The sequence below is a fragment of the Notamacropus eugenii genome, chromosome 3 (genome assembly GCF_028372415.1).
Source record: "Notamacropus eugenii isolate mMacEug1 chromosome 3, mMacEug1.pri_v2, whole genome shotgun sequence".
NCBI lineage: Eukaryota > Metazoa > Chordata > Mammalia > Diprotodontia > Macropodidae > Notamacropus > Notamacropus eugenii.
In genome coordinates, this window is record NC_092874.1 from 360,328,997 (window position 1) to 360,344,872 (window position 15,876).

A 15,876-nucleotide genomic window follows, 5' to 3' on the forward strand; every position below is an offset into this window, starting at 1 on the left:
CAGATAGGCACACTCTGACGTCCTCTACAGGGAGAGGTAGCCAAAGCCTCAAACACTAATGTCCTTGTAGTCTCCTCAGATTAAATAAACAACACCTCCAATCAATCCCTTATATGTTCATGAGAAAACAGAATATATCTTCAAGATAAGTGAGCATGTTTAAGGCTGGTCATTTGGCTATGCAGCAGCAAGCACAATAACAATAATAGCTAATATCCTTATAGCACTTAGTGTGGGCTGGGAGGGTAGCTATGTGGTGCAGTGGATAGAGCACCAGTGCAGGAGTCAGGAGGACCTGAGTTCAAATCTCACCTCAGACACTTGACATTCACTAGCTGTGTGACCTTGGGCAAGTCACTTAACCCCAACTGCCTCATCCTGGGTCATCTCCAGTCATCCTGGTGAGTGGTCATGGCTCTGGAGGAGAAGTGAGGCTGGTGACCTCCACAGCCCTCACTCACTCAAAACAAAGTCAAATGCAAGTCATATCATCATTTCTCTGATGGCATGGTCTTCTTTGGCAACAAAGGACAAACACGCAGACATACTGTGCGCTGGGTACTGGCCACCTTAAAAGTATTACCTCATTTAATCTTCATAACAGCCCTGAGAGGTAGGTGCTGTTATGATCCCTTTTTAATAACTGAGGACAGTGGGTCAAACAGGGGTTAAAAGACTTGCCTAGAGGGTCACTGAGTGTCTAAATTTGGATATGAATTCAAGTGTTCCTAACTTCAGGCCTAGTACCTAGCTGCCCCTGATCAGGAAAGTGGGAGTGATTAACCCATGAGGTAGCAACTGGTGTCAGCAGCCTTGAGGAGGGCACCAGCCTCTACTTCCTTTTCAGGCTGCCTTTAGTCATCTGATAAAAGCAGAGCTTGCTGAGGCTTCTGGACCAATGGTCCTCAATTGGCTTCATCCTGAAGAGGAAGGGAGCCAGGCGACATGCCTACCTGGCAAAGCTGTGGATCTCAGGGGAGTCTGGTTACCCAGGTGACTTTCCCTGGGTGTCTGTATTTGTGTGGCTTTATGTTGAGTGTGTCCCTAAGGGTATTACTGTGCAGTCAACTGCTTGGCAAGCTGCTAGAGAACACACCAAAGGGTTAGGCAGTAGTCGTGCTGGGTCACAAAGTCAAATGTCATCGACATTGCATTCATTAAAATATCCTTGAGTGGGACACCAGTTTTCTCAGGGTGATTTCATAAAAGTAAGGAGACCCCAGCAATCAGGGACAAGCAATGCTATAGCAGCTACTAACCAGATATTATTACTAGATTATAAACTGCTTGAAGTGTTTTATCCTTGAGCATCCAGCCCCTAGAACATGCCTTGCACATAACAGGCATTTGTTGAATTCAACTGAGCAAACTTTTAGAGAGTCACTTCTCCTCTCTGGGCCTTCATTTGTAAAGTGACTAAACAAAGGTCCACTGCTAATATTTTCTACTATTTTCACAAAGAACATGTAAACAATAAATCATGTAGTTCTGTTTCAAATATCCCCTTCCTCCTATAACTCACCCTTCCAGGATATCTCTATATCTAAAATCCCTTTCTCTTTAGGTACCAACCTCTGTTAATGCTTAGAATAAGCCACTCACTGACTCAGGTCTTGGTTGGGATTCCACAATGTGGGGAATGAGGGTAGGTTGGGTGCAAGAGAGGTGGCATCCTCTGGGGAACCAGTATCCAACATAGGGGTTCCAAAGGACCTCTAGGAGCCGGATGCTGCTGCAAGGGAGGAAAAAGAAAGGAAGGACAATAGAAGTAAACCACTGGAAAAGTAAAGGAAGGACAATAGAAGTAAACCACTTTTTCTTTTCCCAGTTTTGCCTATGTCAGCCTTACAACTGAGCCTCAGAGTTTAAGTTGAGGAAATTTCATAGTGCTCTACTCATTAGAGCTCTGAGAGGCCATAAATGATGAATCCACACACTCCTTCCCTCCCACAAATATGATCAGGTTCAAAGAATGGTAGTTAACCTGTAAGCTTTTGGGCAAATCCTGCCAATGGTGTTGAGTCCATAGAGGAGATAGAAAAGTAGTCCATGATTAAATTTTCTGCAGTCTGCAATTAACTCCACAGGCCATTTTGTTTTACATATAGTTCTTCCACTAAGACAATTAAAATTCTACTCCAGTGCTACATCATAGGGTGAATTTGAACTTATGTTCTCAAAGGAAATAAACACAGAGAGATTCTACCAGGATGGAAAGTCTTTAAATTTCAATTACTGCACTGGTAATGGGTTCCATTTAGGCTGTCCAAAGACCAGCCCAGCTAAATGGAGAGAAATGGAGCATCAGCTACCAAATGATCTTCCCCTTATGGCAATTCACTAAGATTTGTGTTTACTCAGATTATAAAAGGAACTAAATAGCCTTTTCCCATAATTTGAGGGGCCCACATCCAAAGGGACCTGAGTGACTCCAAGGGCAAATGAGAATCTTTTTCCCATGATGCCATAGGTCCAATGCAATAGAAGGAAACAAGTAGTCACCATAACTATCTAGTTTTTTGGAGAACTAGTACACAATGATGTGTGGACTATGACTAAGGACTGTTGATTTTGAAAGGGATTAAAGACTGAACAGAGGCTGTCAGCAAAAAAAGATGTTGCACAGAGCCAGGGCCTTTTAGAGGAAAAGGCAAAGTATCAGTATATATAATATATATATTCAGAAAAGGAGGCAAGGTAACAGCAGCTTTTTTAGGAAATGAAAGGCTGTAAACTGTATTAGTAGAGAGTGTCAGCATTGGTTCTTTCAAAGGAAGACGTTTCATAAGTCTACCAGATCAATATTTTTTTTTTACTAACCACCATAGAAATTACAGCCAACCACCTATTTTATGTCCTATGGCTGGTAATCTACCCCAATCTCTGACCTTTATCCAGACATTCCAGTTTACCCAGATTTAGCCCTAGGCAACCTGGCTTCTCAGTAGGTAAAACAGACTTTCCAGTCTCCACATTCATTGGCTTAGCACCCAATCTCTACACTCTAAGAAAATTGCTAATTATAGTAACAGAATTACATCTCAAAAAGTCTCCCTTCAGAAAACAGAGAAGTAAAAGAAGCACCCAACACAAAATATGGATGGGTATAGCACATTCATTTACCCCTACTCAGAAAGCAGCAGAAATCATAAAAGGATCACAGCATGCATTCATGGATCGATTTAAATAGGATTTAGCTTATTACTAGCATAGCCTTATTAAGACATAAAACAGCTTTGGCAAGACAATTAATTAGCCATTTCACTTTTCACCCACATTGGCATTGTCTGATTGAATAGTCAGACCGCCACTCTCTCATGCTAATTCTTCCAGGCTCTAACCCACTCATCACTGCTTAGGCCACACAGGAAAAAGAAGACACAAGCTGACTGATGATGACCCTGAGCCTTTCAGTACTAAAAACATTGGTCCTAAAAGTTCCACAAGAGAAATAGAGGTTGAAGTCCAACCAGAAGAATCCACATTTCCCTCAGAGTATTCCAGTCCCTTCTGGCATCACGTTGGAGTAGAAAATGGCTGGCCTTCCCTACTCTTTGGTGAAAACACATCTTTTCACATGGAACACTTCATCTAAAAGAAGTACATCAGCAAGAAACTGAATCCCCTTCTTCCTAGCATGATAACCCAGGCCCTCAACGCTTCTAGCTTGGCAACCATTTTAGAAGATTCAGAGCAACTAAAGCCAGACCCCAAAGTTCCCATGTGGTCTACCAGAAACAGGAATGCCCTTATTATAGCTGCGTTACATTCAGTTAAAGAAACTGGTCTCACAGAATTCTCCTGCCCCCAACGCATGCACAGAAGAAAAAAACTGTAGTTCTATAATGAATCCTTAATGCATTATAATGAATTCTAGATGGTGACTCAATGTTTTCTTCATAGTGGAATTTTGTTAAAATGAGTACATCACTGGAAAATGTACTCCCAGGCTGAAATATCCGGAAAGGAAAGATACACAGATGATGCATGAGCAAGTGAAAAACACTTTGAACACAGTAAGAGACAGGGTAAGGTACCATGTACTAGCTTTCATACCCACTGTTTTCTCCCCCTCAGGCTCCTTATCACTTGTTTTTGTTTTGTTTTTTTTTTTTTACATATATTATTTGCTTATGGTAGGTTGTTTAGGAGTATGAATGTTCTTTAGGGTGTTTGAAATATTTGAGAAGATTAAAGAAAATGAAGGCTAGTTTCAGCTTGATGGCAGGAAAAAAAATTCTATAAAAATCTATTTTAAAACTTAGCTCCTCTCTTTCTCTCTCTCACCATCCCTGCCTAGTAATAATAATAGCTGACATTTAAATACCACTTTGAGGTTTGTGGAACTCTTCAAGTATATTATCTCGCTGAAGCCTCGCCTCAGGTCTGGGAAATAGGTACTAATATCTATATTTTAAGAGATGAGGAAACTAAGAGAGCACAGTACAATAGGAAGTGTTGGATTTGGAATGGGAAAATCTGGGTTAGAACTGCAGCTCTGCTGCTTACTAACCATGCATCCTTGGGATAGGAGCTTCAGTCTTCTCTGGGATTTCATTTTCTCCTTTACAAAAAATAGGGGGTTAAATTAACTATTCCTTCCAGTTTTATAATCTATGACTTACCCATGGTCACATAGCTAAGAAACGGCAGAGGAAGTATTCAAACCAAGATCTTCTTGACTCCAAGGACAACATTATATCCATTATACAAAGCCTGCTTTTATAATGGGCAAAAGATAAGTATCACAGAATGACATGAACAGCCACTCAGAGGAAGGTTTCCATCTGTCTACAATGTCCTTTTCTCTACTGAAACCTTCAATGCCTAGATCAAATGACATTTCTTCCATGATATCTACTCTAGCCCTCTAGTCCCACTATCCCTCTGTATTCTTATAAATTATACCACTCAAATAGTATTGTATCTCTCTTAATAAATAATAGGCTATTTTGAGAGGAGACGCTGCCTTGTATACTTTTGGGATTTTACTTAGAGTTGGTCATTGTCTTTTTAAGTTGAACTGACTGAATCTCTCTGTCTTTCTCTCTGTCTCTGTCTCTCTCTGTCTCTCTGTCTCTCTCTCTGTCTCTCTCTGTCTCTCTGTCTCTCTCTCTCTCTCTCTCTCTCTCTCTCTCTCTCTCTCTCTCTCTCTCTCTCCCTCTCCTGATACTGGACATTATGTTGTCCTCTATAGGCGCAGAACTCACTGCCTCATTAGGCAGCTGGAAAGTAAAGAATAAGGCAAATTTGGGGGCAGAGTCAAGATGGCAGAGTAGAAGAATGGACCTACTCTAGCTCTCCCTCCAAAGCCCATAAAATACCTGTAAAAATGACTCCAAACAAATTCTAGGGGGGTGGAGCCAAGATGGCGGAGTGAGAGTAACAACTCACCTAAGCTCCTGGACAAACTCCTTTGGATACCTCTGAAAGGAGAATCTGACTAAATTTTGGAGGTGCAGAATCCAGTGGGAAACAGACTGTGATGGATTCAGAGCCCAGGTTAGACTGGAAGGTCCACAGGAAGGATCTGTTCCACGGGGGTGAGCCCTCAGTGCACAGCACAGCGTGGTTAGCACAGCGGAGAGGAAGGGACCCGAGAAGCCTGAGAGCACAAGAACCGGTGGAGCAGGAGACAAGCCAAACCGAGCCAGTGAGAGCCGCTGAGCACCAGATATCAGTGCAGCAGCTCCTGAGACCTTCAGCCTGAAGATTAAACTTCGCTAAGTCACCCACTTGAACTTCCGGGAGCCAGGATGGTGGAGTGATCAGTAAATGCTCTCTCCTCTCCCCCTGATGACCATGAAAGAAACATAAAATATTTCCCCAGAAAAATCCTGGATCAGCGGGAACAGCAGAAGGGGTCAATAGTCTCATAAGACCTGAGGCTAGGAAAATAGCTAAGGGGGATTCCTCCTACTGTGGTGGAGGCGAACTGGAAGGACAGAGGACCCAGGGCAGAGAAAACTCGCACTAAGACCCAGGCAAGCCTCAGTGCCAGGAGAGGAGCCCCAGGAGGGGTGGGAACACACGTTAGCATCTAGGCATGCCTCAGACCTCCAGGGGAAAAGGGAAGACAATAGGGAAGCTGGGATCACCATACCCTGAGCTTGCCTTTGCCTCAGCTCAGCTGAGGAGATCTCCTGTGACCAGACCACTCCTCCCACACACTTAACAAGCTAACCCCAGGGTTGATCCTGGAAACAAAAAACAAAAACCTGCTTTTAAGCTTTTTCACACATCAGCTCAACACAAAGTTCTGTACCTTCTGACTGAAAGAACCAGAAGCTACAACACTCAGTCAACATCATGAACAGGAAAAGACAGAGGAAGGGTGAAAAAACCATAGAATCTTTCTATGAGGATAAGGACCAAAACACAAACACCAAAGAGGTCAGAGCTGAGACTGTACTTCCATCTGAAACTTCAGAAGGGACTACGAACTTCTCTCAAGCACAAGCAGCTCTCCTGGAACAGCTGAAGAAGGAAATAGAAGAAAAACTGGCCAATGATTTTAAAATCATAAAAAAAGAATTCACTGATGAGAACATCACTCTGAAAAGGAAAATTGAGCAAATGGAAAAGGAAGTTCAAAAATGAACTGGAGAAAATAATTCCCTAAAAGGAAGAGTTGATCAAACGGAAAAGGAAACCCAAAACCTAATTGGGAAAACTGGTCAAATGGAAAAGGAAACACAAAACCTAACTGGGAAAATTGGTCGAATGGAAAAGGAAGTACAAAAATTAACTGGAGAAAATAGCTCCTTAGAGGGAAAAATTGGTCAGATGGCAAAGGAGATGCAAAAGTTAACTGAAGAAAACAATATGATAAAGATTAGATTTGGGCAAGTAGAAACTAATGACTCAACGAGGCAGCAAGAATCAGTCAAACAAAATCTAAAGAATGAAAAGATAGAAGAAAATGTAAAATATTTAACTGGAAAAACAACTGACCTGGACAATAGATCCAGGAGAGAAAACTTAAGAATTATTGGCCTGCCAGAAACCCATGATGAAGAAAAGAGCCTGGACAATATCTTCCAGGAAATCATCAAGGAAAACTGCCCAGAAGTGCTAGATTCAGAGGGCAAAATAGTCATCAAAAGAATCTACCATTCCCCTCCCGAAAGGGATCCCAAACTCAAAACCCCAAGAAATATCATTGCCAACTTCCAGAGCTAACAAGTGAAGGAGAAAATACTACAGGCAGCCAGAAAGAAACAATTCAAATATCAAGGACATACAGTCAGGATCACACAGGACCTTGCAGCTTCTACATTAAAAGATCAAAAGAATTGGAACCCAATATTCCGTAAGGCAAAGGAGTTGGGACTTCAACCAAGGATCAGCTACCCAGCAAAGTTCAGCATAACATTTCAGGCAAGGAGAAAGTCATTCAACGAAATAAGGGATTTCCAGAACTTCCTGACCAAAATGCCAGAACTCAATAGACAATTCGATCTTCAAATGCAGGTCTCAAGAGAATCACAAAAAGGTAAACAGGAGGGAAAAACAAAAACAAATTCTAGAGCAGCATAAGGCACAAAATGAGAGTGAAAGAGATTTCTAGCCCAAGATAGCTTGTAAAGCTGACAGGAAAGATCTGTTGCACTGGGATCAGAGCAGAGTGCAGCCCAGCCTTGGTCTCATGGCAGGGACAGGACTGAAGCAGGCTTCAGGGTGCAGAATCACAGGCAACAGCTGAGGTTCTCAGATTTCTCAACCAACAAATGCCAAAAACAGCTTCAAAGGTCAGTAAGAAAGCTCTTTCACCTGGATGAGAGTGGGGCATAGGTCTGGCACTAGCCCCGGCCCCAGGGCTGCAGCAGTCACTCTGGCAGCATCCACTTTTGGAGCCCTCCACCTAAACACCCTGAGGGAAGCAAGCAGCTAATCTGGATCTCAGCCCTTACTGGAGGTCTTGGGGTGAGGAGGAGTGCTGGTGTGGTGGAGCTGGTGTTGATGGTGGAGAGTGAACCCTACTCACAGATCCTGGTCACAAAAAAGAGCTTGTGTTTGCTCACATACAACAGCGCAGGCCAAGAGAGGAGTAAACTCCTCTCCCTTGATTATGCCATCTTGGAGTAACTGAGAACTTACACGTCCCTAGAGTATACCCTCCACTTGACAAAGGACTCAAAAATTAAGTAACTAGCTAGGAAAGTGCCCAAAAAGGTGAAAAAAAAATAAGACTATAGAAGGTTACTTTCTTGGTGAAAAGATATTTTCTTCCATCCTTTTGGATGAGGAAGAACAAAGCATACCATCAGAGGAAGACATAAAACTCAAGGCTTCTACATCCAAAACCTCAAAAAAAAATATTCAATGTTCTCAAGCCACAGAAGAGCTCAAAAAAGATTTTGAAAATCAAGTAAAAGAGGTGGAGGAAAAATTGGGAAGAGAAATGAGAGCGATGTAAGAAAAATCATGAAAAGTGAGTCAACAGCTTACTAAAGGAGATCAAAAAAACTGCTGAAGAAAATAACACCTTTAAAAATAGACTAACCCAAATGGCTAAAGAGTTCCAAAAAACAGAATTAGACAAATGGAAAAGGACTTTCAAGAGCTCACTGAAGAAAATAGTTCTTTAAAAATTAGAGTAGAGCAGATAGAAGTTAACGACTTTATGAGAAACCAACAAATAATAAAACAAAACCAAAAGAATGAGAAAATAGAAGACAATCTATTATATCTAAATATCTCATTGGAAAAACAACTGACTTGGCAAATAGATCCAGGAGAGAGAGTTTAAAAATTATTGGTCTGCCTGAAAACCATGATGAAACAAAAAGCCTAGACATCATCTTCCAAGAAGTTATCAAAGAAAACATCCCTGATATTCTAGTACTAGAGGGCAAAATAGAAATGGAAGGAATTCCCTGATCACATCCTCAAAGAGATCCCAAAAGGAAAACTCCTAGGAATATTGTAGCCAAATTCCAGAGTTCCCTGGTCAAGGAGTAAATATTACAAGCAGGCAGAAAGAAACAACGCAAGTATTGTGGAAATCTATGTGTGCATGTTTGTCCTTTGTTGACAAAAAAGACCATACCATCAGAAAAATGATGGCATGACTTGCACTTGACTTTGTTTTGAGGGAGGGAGGGCTGTGCAGGTCACCAGCCTCACTTCTCCTCCAGAGCCATCTGAATCCAGTGACTAGATATTCATCAGGATGACTGGAGATAATGCAGGATGAGACAATTGGGGTTAAGTGACACACCCAAGGTCACACAGCTAGTAAGTGTCAAGTATCTGAGGTGAAATTTGAACTCAGGTCCTCCTGACTCCCGCACTGGTGCTTTGTCCTGCACTGTACCATCTAGCTGCCCCTATTGTGGAAATACAATCAGGATAACACAGAACTTAGCAACCTCTGCACTAAGGGATCGAAGGGCTTGGAGTATAATATTCCAGAGGTCAAAGGAGATAGGATTAAAACCAAGAATCATCTGTCCAGAAAATCTGAGTATAATACTTCAGGGGGCAAAATGGAATTTCAATGAAATAGAGGACTTCCAAAGATTCTTGTCAAAAAGACCAGAGCTGAATAGAAAATTTGACTTTCAAATACAAAAATCAAGAGAAACATGATAAGGTAAACAGGAAAGAGAAGCCACAAGGTACTTATTAAAGTTGAACTGCTTACATTCCTACATGGAAAGATGTTATTTGAGACTCATGAGACCTTTTTCAGTATTAGGGTAGTTAGAGGGAATATACATACATACATACATACATACATACATGTGTGTGTGTGTAGAGTGTGTGTGTAGAGTATGTTTACATTATGTATATGCAGGTATGTATATGTACATGGGTGTATGTGTTTATGTATATGTATGTATGTATATGTGTGTACATATATGTGTGTGATTATATATGTATATATACATGTGTATGTATACACACACACACATAGAGGGCAAAGGGTGAGCTGAATATGAAAGGAGAATACCTAAAAAAATAAAATTTACTGTGGAATGGAATGTACTAGGAGTAAGAGAAAGAAGAGGTAGAATGTAGCAAACCATCTCACATAAAAGAGAGAAGAAAGAGTTTTTACAGTGGAGGGGAAGAAGGGGGAGATGAAAGGAAATTATTGAGCCCTACTCTCATGGGATTTGGCTTAAGGAGGGAATAACACACACTCAATTGGATATGAAAATCTATTTTACCTTGCAGGAAGGCAAGGGGGAAGGGGATAGGAGAAGGAGGATAATTGAAGGGACAGCAAATTGGGGAAAGGGATAATCAGAAGCAAACACTATTGTAGGAAGACAGGTCAAGGGAGACAATGGAATAAATTAAGGTCAGGATAGGACAGAGGGAAATATGGTTAGTCTTTTTCAATATAACTATTATGGAAGTGTTTTGCATTGTTAGACATGTATGACCTATATTGAATTGTTTGTTTTCTCAATGAGGGTGGGTAGGGAGGGAGGGAGAGAAAATGGAACTCAAAGTTTTAAGAATGAATGTTAAAAATTGTTTTAGCATGCAACTGGAAATTCACCTGGAGTTATATGGAGTATAGAAATCTATTTTACCCTGCAGAAAAATAGAGGGGTGTGTGTGTGTGTGTGTGTGTGTGTGTGTGTGTGTGTGTATGTGTGTGTGTGTGTGTGTGTGTTCTTCCTTCATTGCCGAAGAAGATCATGACATCAGAAAAATGATGACATGACTTGCACTTGACTTTGTTTTTGAGTGAGGGAGGGCTGTGCAAGGTCACCAGCCTTACTTCTCCTCCAGAGTCATCTGAATCCAGTGACCAGATATTCATCAGGATGAGGCAATTGGGGTTAAGTGACTTGCCCAAGGTCACACAGCTAGTGAGTATCAAGTGTCTGAAGTGAGATTTGAACTCAGGCCCTCCTGACTCCTGCACTGGTGCTCTATCCATTGCACCACCTACCTGCCCCTTAGGAAAATAGAGGGGAAGGGGGATGGAAGAAGAGTGGGTAATAGAAAGGAGGACAGACTGGAGGAAGGGGTGGATGGGGTGCATGCTGTCCTGGGGTGGGGTTGAGGAGAGATGGGGAGAAAATTTTGGTTTCAAATTCTTGTGGAAGTTAATGTTAAGAACTGAAAATAAATAAATTATATATTTAAAAAATGAGATGAAAAAAATTGAAAATTTTAAAAAAGAATAAGGCAAATTCTGTCCCAGCCTCACACTGATCACTTGCACTCCAGTTTCCCAGTCCTTTCTCCCTAAGTCCTTCATTGTTTGTGCCCTGGTGGCTTAGAGTGAGTGTAAAAAGTAATTGTTTCTATTAGAACAGAAACCTTGAGGGTCTTTTCCTCCCAAATTGAATTTTTTTGACTAGGTAAAGGAGGTCATTCTTGTGTCATTTCTTACAGAGCCTTAGTCACTGAATGGGTGTTGCCTCAGTGAACCTGAGCCCTGAGAAAGACCTTAGCTTAAAAGGTCAAGGTCTTCTGGAAATGATGAGTCCGGGGCCAGGGGGTAGGGGCTCCCCACCTCATACACAGGATCCCCACTCCTGCTTTGCTCTTTGGACAGATAACGAGCTCAAACCCCACCCCCAGCAGAGACCAGCTGGACTGGTCTAGGATGGAGTTGCTGATAACCTGAGGTCTGTCCAGAGGCCTTCATGGGCTCTCCTGACTTTCCAACTGTTTCAGGCTGGAAGTTCCAGTAAAATCCAGTAAAAAAATAAAATAAAAGGTCAAGGTCTCCTGCTGCATCCAGGACCATCTCCAGTTGTCCTGATCTGTATCTGGCCCCTGGACCCAGATGACTCTGGAGAAGAGACTAAAGCAGGTGACTTTGCACAGCCCTCCTTCACTTAAATCCAATTCCCTTGCTAGTCATGGCATCACCTCCGTGATTATCATTTGAGACCAAAGTTCAAACAACACCACCAAGCACCATTCATCTTCACACCATAAACTTCCTTAGTTTCAGGTTCTTTGCTGCCATAAAAAGAACTGCTATAAATAATTTTTGTACATATAGAACCTTTTTTTATTTGTTTTCTCTGTGAGAGTGGTGTCAATAAATCAAAGGTTAGTAGCTAGGGTTCTGGGGTTTATGGAGCACTGATTACTTTTTCTTCCTTCCATAAGTGCTGTACCAAATGTGCTCCACAGATCAATTTTTCTATTTTTTAACCAGTAACAACTAGTTTTGATGATTGTTACTTTGTAGTACAGAGATCCAGTATGGCTAGGGAACCTTCCTTTGCACTTCTTCCTCCCATTATTGTCCTTGAGATTCTTAATCTATAGTTATTCCATATGAATTTCATTTGTTGTTTTTTCTAGTTCTATAAAAATAATGTTTTGGTAGTTTGATTGGATATAGCACTGAATAAGTAAATTAATTAAGACAGCACTTTCATTTTTATTATATTGACTTGACAGCCTCATGAGCAATTAATGTTTTTACAATTATTTAGACCTATCTTGATTACAAGGATTGTTTTAGAATTGTATGCATGTAGTTTCTATGTATATTTTGGTAGATAGCTTGCAAGTATTTTTTAACTTCTAGTGGTTCTCTAAATGGAATTTTCCTATCTCCTTCTGATGATTTTCTTGGTAATGTACAAAAATGTTGATGATTTATATGAATTTTTTATCTTGAAATATTGCTGACATTATGGATTATTTTAATGAGCTTCAGTTGACCCATCTAGTGTTCTGTAAGTACACTATCATATCATCCACACAAAGCAGTCATTTTGTTTCTACTTTGATTAGCATATTCCCTCAGTTTCCTTTTCTTGTCTCATTGCTACAACTAGAATTTCTAGCTTTACATCAAATAGTAGTGATCACAATGGACAGGCTTGCCTTTGCTTTGATCTTACTGATAAGTTCTCTAGTTTATCCCTATTATACCTAATGCTGGATCTTAGTTATAGATGTACTATATTTTACCATATTATTTACCACATTTCTATGACTTCTGGTATCTTTTAACAGTATTTTCTCAAAAAAGCTTTTTCCTACATCTATCCATATAATCATATAATTTTTGGTTTTATTATTAATATGATCAGTTATAGCTATAATTTCCCAATATTGAACCAACGTAAGCATTCCTGGTGTAAATCCAACATGGACTCCAGTGCTTTTTCAATAATATTTTTCACCTTTTGGTGAAACAAATCCTTAGGACATTACCCAGGTCTTCTGAATGCCTAGCATTCTTTCTATTATTTTAAAGTATTGCTAAGTGTTCTTAACCAATTATTAGTTGATGTTCACCTTTTAACTTCAAAGGATAGAGAGGTTGGTGGGGAAAGTGAGACAGGTGGAGAATTATCTCATAATTAGAACAGTCATGAGCTGTGAACTTGGTATATTTCAAATTATAACCTTCCTTCTCCTTCTCTGATTACTAAAAAGGGAGAAAAGCCCTGGAAACCAAAGAAGAGATAAAGACAGACTCTCTTTGAAAGAGATGTGAGTAACCAGCTTAAGTCCTATGCTGCTAGTGCATAGTATTTATGATATGATTGAAAAAATATTGGCTTTTGATGATAAGGTGCTCTTAATCCCCTAAGTGCTGGAGCCAAAATTGGAGCCAAATATATCACCCCAAAGACTTCTAAATGTCAGAAAATGTTCAAAATGCATTGCTTACTCAACCTGAGGTAAAAGAAAGATTAAGTGGTTATACACATACATATATATGTGTATATATATGATGTGTGGGTGTGGGTGGGTTTGTTGTTTGTGTGTGTGTGCGTGTGTGTGTGTATACGCATAGCCTACTTTGGTAATTAAGCAGCTAGATGGCAATGGATAGAGCCCAGAGCCTCGAGTCAGGAAAACCTGAGTTCAAATCTAGCCTCAAATATTTACTAGTTGTATGACCCTAAGCAAGTCACTTAACCTCTGTTTGCCTTAGGAGAAGAAAATAGTAAACCACTCCAGCATCCTTGCCAAGAAAAGCCCATGGATAGTAATGGCATGATATATGGTCCACAAGGTCACAAAGAATTGGCCATGACTGAACAAGAACAAAAAGCTAGGTAATTGAAATTCTTTAAATCTTGCTCTCAATGCTTTACTACCTCTTGTATATAATGTTTACTGATTATTTTATTAATCAAACAAAACTTTAACTAGTTATATTTTTCTAGGAAAGAAGTCATTAATCTGACTTATTGCTCTCAGACAATATTTCTAATATGATGCTAATGAACTAGTAACAAGCAATGTACCGGCATGGTAATTACCATACCTGTAGGCTTACGTGACCAAAAGAAACTTTTGGGGCATGTCCTCAAATTTCAAAACATATATGGGCTACTTCTTCCACTTATTACATCTGATTAGGTTTTTCTGACTTTGTCTCGTGCCTAGATCACGTAATGACCCCACACACAAAGCTTCAGTTTTATGTATCCTACATCCATTGGACTGTTCAAGAACACAACCTCGAAGTGAGAGGACATGACATATGTTCGAAGTAAGTTGCACATGAAGTAAGAAGTCACAGCACATGGACAGCTCCTGCATTGCATTTATACTCCCCAACTGCTTCTCAAATATCTTGTTACCGTAAATAGAAATATCGCTCTGAGTCTAGGAATTATCAGTTAGTGCAGATGAGAACATTTGAATCCTTGCAATGTTTTATTTCACACTGTTTTTAAAACAAAGGCTTAAAAAAGAAATCCTAAAGGTGTCTATGACAAGACTGATTAAATTGCCTAAATCCACATGAATTTTTAGACAACTTCAATTTGCAATTGTTTATATTCCAATTGGACCCTGACTTAAATATCTCCATGTGATTAGTAAAGGATCTTCCAAGATATGTGAGGCTTTTCCAAGGCCTTTGTCCCCTTAAAAGTTGAAAGGTTGCCCTGGCAAAGATAAGCAATTTCTAACACCTCAATATTTTATCCTGGTTTCAAACTGAATTTTTCAGGCAGGGTCTGAATTGAACTAAACCTATACCCACTTTTCAGAAATACATGCTTCTCCTAGCAAAGTGCTAGGGAAAAGTATATCTTGGTGACTTTAAGTCACCTCTTTTAATAGTGAGGACTGGGGAAATGCATGATGTTCTTCAGTATACTGCAGATTATTCCACTTCAGAGAGGAGAGAGAAAAGTTGGCTATTTTTTTTTTGCTTGTTTTTGCTTCCTGAGAAAATAAGTAAGCCACCTGCAGAATCAGACTGCAGGTATCCTTTTCAGACAATTACCACCTTGACACTTTTCCTCTCAGCTCATTGACATTCAAGGAGGAAATTGTTTTGACTGGATTGTAGTATCCTTTGTTAGAAGATGCTCAAGGGATTGACTGGAAGAGTTACTTTGATTATATAATCTCAAGGTTATTAAAACTGATAGACAGTGAGATCATTGCCCAAGGTGGAATAATAAGGTAAGGGTGAAAGTAAAAGTTTTTTTTATTTGATTTTATTTTTAAATAATTGATTAATTTTTCAGTTCTCAACATTCACTTCTACAAGAATTTAAATTCAAAATTGTCTTCCCATCTCTCCCCATGCCCCACCCCAAGACAGCATGCACCCCATCCACCCCTTCCTCATGTCTGTTCTCCTTTCTATTACCCTTTCTTCCATCCTCCTCCCCTCTATTTCCTGCAGGGCAATCTTGAATGAAAAGCAGTGTTTACATCACCCTTTAGTGGTAGAAGGGAAAGGATTCAGCTGAAGGGAGGAATGAAGCCTTGATTTTGGGCTCCCGAGGAAGCTGTAGTAATAAAGGGGGTGTTCAAATGTCATAGAAGTTCAAGTATCACATAACTTGTGACTGTCAACAAGTTTTGAGAAACCTTACTTAGGAAATAAGAGAAAAATGGAAAAATGTGCCTCCTCCAACTTCCAAGGAGAATACTCAAAGTTTTTCTTAACACAGAATG